Source organism: Borostomias antarcticus (genome assembly GCF_949987555.1).
Source record: "Borostomias antarcticus genome assembly, chromosome: 19".
Lineage (NCBI taxonomy): Eukaryota > Metazoa > Chordata > Actinopteri > Stomiiformes > Stomiidae > Borostomias > Borostomias antarcticus.
In genome coordinates, this window is record NC_140252.1 from 18,505,491 (window position 1) to 18,510,490 (window position 5,000).

General features: G+C 50.8%; 1 protein-coding gene across 2 annotated transcripts in view; it reads right to left on the bottom strand.

Annotated features, from left to right (window-relative positions):
• stxbp5a (syntaxin binding protein 5a (tomosyn)) overlaps window positions 1-5,000 on the bottom strand; it is a gene marked incomplete at both ends in the record, with an annotated part of 103,968 nt that overhangs the window by 59,642 nt on the left and 39,326 nt on the right. The gene's annotated exons all lie outside the window — the stretch shown is intronic.

Consider the following 5,000-nt stretch of genomic DNA (forward strand, 5'->3'; position numbering starts at 1 on the left):
CCTTCCTTCCCCCCCCCCATCCTTAATGTAACAGGCGGTGGTTGCGGACTCCTCCAGGGGGGTCAGGACTGGAGCTGGGAACAGCAGAGGTGTCCCTGTGCTCAAGGTCGGCCCCCCCCTGTTGTAGCTGCTGCAGGTGAGAGCAGCAGAGAGACTCTAACTCTCCCGCGGGTCTCCTGTCATGCTCACCGGCACATGAATTAAACATGAATAAAACATTGCTCGATGTGTCCGGACCCCGGCGACCGCCCCGACCGCGCCCGCTCAACCCGACCTCGGCGCTGCCGACCACAGCCACCGTGGGGGGGGGGGGGGGGGGAGAGAGGAAGAGGAGGGAGAGAAAGAGAGGACGGAGAGAGAGAGAGGAGAGGAGGGAGAGAGATGAGGGCGAGAGGGGAAAGAGAGAGAAAGAGGGCGCGAGAGATGTAGGAGGAGGGAGAGAGGGAGAGAGAGAGACAGAGGAGGGAGAGAGAGGAGTAGGGAGAGAGGGAGAGAGGAGGAGGGAGAGAGGGAGGAGCAGGGAGAGAGAGAGAGAGAGAGAGAGAAAGGAGAGAGGGAGTTTGCTACGGAATCTTTACAGGTCATTGTTTGTATCCGTGTCTGTGTTTTATTGGTTGTGTTTCAGAGGAGCAAAGGAGGTGTTGCACAAGATGGACGACTGCCCCGGTGAATCTCATTGGCAGGGGCTTGGCAGCGGCCCCTCCCTCTCTCTGTGCCCTTCAAAATGCCCTTGGCACCGGCGATCCCACGGAGGCCATTTTGAGGAGATTTGATAAGCCGCATGTGGCATGGCACGATGTCATCGCCGGATCATCAGTCACCGTCCATGGCTTGTCTCTCTCTGTCTCCCTCTGTCTGTCTTAATCTCTCTCTCTCTCTCACACACACACACACACACACACGTACGTGCGCGCGCCCTGCTCTGTTGGCTACAGACAATAAGAGGAGCCAAGCCAGCCAGTGGTGTCTTGCAGGCGCTGTCCGCTCCATCCCTCTCCGCCTCTGTCTGTCCACTCAAGTGTCCAGCTCAAGAGCACATCATTCATCAACAGGCTCTGCCAGGATGGACACACACACACACACACGCACACACACACGCACGCACGCACACACACACACACGCACGCACGCACGCACGCACACAAACACACACACACACACACAAACGCACTGCAACCTGATGGCAAAAGCTGAAAAAGAAACACCTGTTTTACCATATTCCTCTGCATCTCGCCTCTCATTCTTCTACCACTCTCTCTCTTTCTCCCTCTCTCCTTCTATCCCTCTCTCTCCCTCTCTCTCCTTCTATCCCTCCCTCTCCCTCTCTCCTTCTCTCCCTCTCTCTCCCTCTCTCCTTCTATCCCTCTCTCTCCCTCTCTCTCCTTCTCTCCCTCTCTCCCTCTCTCTCCTTCTCTCTCTCCCTCTCTCTCCTTCTCTCCATCTCTCTCTCCTTCTCTCTTTCTGTCTGTCTCTCCCTCTCTCTCCTTCTCTCTCTCCCTCTCTCTCCTTCTCTCCATCTCTCTCTCCCTCGCTCCCTCTCTCTTTCCTTCTCACCCTGTCTCTCCCTCTCTCCCTGTCTCTCCCTGTCTCTCCCTCTCTCTCCTTCTCTCTCTCTGTCTCTCCCTCTCTCCCTCTGTCTCTCCCTCTCTCTCCTTCTCTCCCTCTCTCTCCTTCTCTCTCTCTCTCTCTCCTTCTCTCTCTCTCTTTGCAGAGCAGGACTAGCAGCTCATACTTTCAAGCTAACACAGATACACAGACACACACACACACACAAACACACGCGCACACACACACACACACACACACACACACACACACACACACACACACACACACACACACACACACCTGTGCAAACTGGTCTCTATTTCCGCTCTACTGCTCTGCAGTGGAATAAATATATTCATAAGTTTGAAAAGAGGCATCAGACAAACACACACGCACGCGCACACACACACACACACACACACTCACGCACGCACACACTCACACGCATGAACACACACCAATATACTTCCATACATCAACTCATTCACTCATACATAGACAGTTGAGATGAATATGTATGAAGGTACAAACACACACACACACACACATACACACACACACACACACGATCAAACTCACTCCATGAAACAAAGAGCCATGTATGTGTTTCATTATAGCGAGTATAGATATAGAGAGTAATGGATTGAATGTGCTCTGCCACAGTCCTCTCTGCAGAAACAGATGTCCTTACTTCTATACAACTATGTGTGTGTGCGTGTGTGTGTGTGTGTGTGTGTGTGTGTGTGTGTGCGCGCATGTGTGTGTGTTTGTACGTGTTTACTGTATGTCTGTATTTATGTACGTGTGCCCTTGTACATTTGCATGTGTGTGTATGTGTATGAGTGCATGCATGTGTGTGTGTGTGTGTGAATTTGTACAGTATGTGTGTGTGTGTGTGTGTGTGTGTGTGTGTGTGTGTGTGTGTGTGTGTGTGTGTGTGTGTCAAGTGCTCCTCCAGCAGGTCTCGTTCCGGTTTGTTGAGCATAACTGTACCCAATTTACAATTCAGAAGCACTCCTCATATCAACCAGAGAAGATATACACTACATGGAAAAGTATTGGGCCACCTACACATTACACCTAAAGGAGCGTTTATGACATCACATTCTAAATTCATAAGCATTAATATGGAGCTGGTCCCCTCTTTGCTATAACAGCTTCCACTCTTCTGGGAAGGCTTTCTACAAGGTTTTGGAGTGTATCTGTGGGAATCTTTGCCCATTCATACTGAAGAGCATTTGTGAGGTCAGACACTGATGTTGGGCGAGAGGGCCTAGCTCCCAATCTCCGTTCTAGTTCATCTCAAAGATGTTTGATGGGGTTAAGGTCAGGGCTCTGTGAGGGCCAGTCAAGTTCTTCCACACCAACCTCCCCCAACCATGTCTTTACGGACCCTTCTTTGTGCACTGGGGCACAGTCATGCTGGAACAGAAAAGGCTCTTCCCCAAACTGTTCCCACAAAGTTGGAAGCATAGAAGTCCAAAATGTCTTGGTAAACTGAAGCATTAACATTTCCCTTCACTGGGACTAAGGGTCCCAGACCAGGGGACTAAGGGTCCTAGACCAGGGGACTAAGGGTCCTAGACCAGGGGACTAAGGGTCCTAGACCAGCCCCAGAAAAACAACCCCAGACCGTTATCCCTCCTCCAACAAACCTGAGAGTCGGCACCACACAGTCAGACAGGCAACGTTCTCCTGGCGTTCGCCAAGCCCCGACTCATCCATCAGACTGCCAGATGGAGAAGCGTGATTCGTCACTCCACAGAGTCCAGTGGCGGCGTGCTTTACACCACTCCATCCGACGCTTGGCATCGCGCTAAGTGATATAAGACCCTCTCGTCCAACAATCAGTGTCTGGCAAAGATTCCCACAGATACTCCAAAATCTTGTAGAAAGCCTTCCCAGAAGAGTGGAAGCTGTTATAGCTGCAAAGGGGGAACCAACTCCATATTAATGCCTATGAATTTAGAATAGGATGTCATGGGATAGCAACCCCAAATTGCTCCCAATGAGCAGCCTAGCCACTGGTGTGTGAGTGGGTGAATGAGAGGCCATTGTAAAGCGCTTTGGATAAAAGCGCTATATAAGTGCAGTCCCTTTACCATTTACCTCGGCTCTAAGGGGTCACCACACTCGTATACGCGGCGAGCGGCTTCTGTGAAGCGAATCTCCCCTTAGCCATGAAAATCCAGGGAACTATTTTCTCTGTCTCAGGGCCAAATGGCGCATGAATCCCAACGTAGCCGTGTTCCCGACGCCTCCGTGCTGAACAACGCCTGAGGCGCGACGCGCGAATCTGATTTCATTTCATAAGCCGAGGCTTCGGGCTGGGGACGGACGTGAGTTGAATCTGATCTCAGATCTGTCAACATCCCCCTCTCTGGGTGGCTCAAGACGCCTCGCGCTGCTTCCTTTGAAACGGGTCGTAGACGAGGTCATTTCCTGTGACGAGTCGTTCCTTTAAGTGTGGCACGAATACCGTTAAAAAATACAATCAAAGACGTCTTTTCCCGCCAACACACACATTGTTCTACCTGCTCCCCTCTCCTCCTCTCCCAGGGAATGAGGGAGAAAGAGAAAGAGGGAAAAAAATTAAAGAGAAGAAGATAGAAATCCAATGAGAGGCAATGTGATAGTCACTTGGCTGAGCTCCAGTCTGAATGTGGCGTGGGTGTGTGTGTGAAGTATTTGTGTGCGTGTGTGCGTGTGTGTGTGTGTGTGTGTGTGTGTGTGTGTGTGTGTGTGTGTGTGTAAGCGGGGAGTGGGTTTCTAAACCACATAGATCAGAGACCTGATTTCCCACGGGGGCTCAGGGAATCAACTCCTATTAAATTAATATAGGGATGTGTAAACAGATAATGGGCAAAACACACACAAACACACACACACACGTGAAACTGACATGCTGCAAACCTGTCTACAGTATATTAAAACAAAGCAAACTGAACTATACTGTAACAAAGCAACACAAACATTGCATATACATCCGCATGATCTGTGTGTGTGTGTGTGTGTGTGTGTGTGTGTGTGTGTGTGTGTGTGTGTGTGCGTGTGTGCGTGTGTGCGTGTGCGTGTGCGCACCAGTGTATGCATGGCCAATTAAACCATCTGGCTTGACGGACCAGCTTTGACCTTTGACCTGACAGCTGAGATTGGCTGAAGGACTGCCCGGTCCAAACAGAGCAGAACCACGGCCCGACTATGGGTGATAGGAACAAGTACTGAATGGCAGCCAGCAGGTCCAGTTCTGAGGTTATGGTGCCATAAACATGTCGTACAGTACGTCTGTGTTTGGTGTGTGTGTGTGTGTGTGTGTGTGTGTGTGTGTGTGTGTGTGTGTGTGTGTGTGTGTGTGTGTGTGTGTGTGTGCATGCATGCGTGTGTATGTACCCCCACTCAGACAGAGATAGCTAAAAAAAAAAAAAAAAACAGCTGGCCGTGCTTCTGCCTGT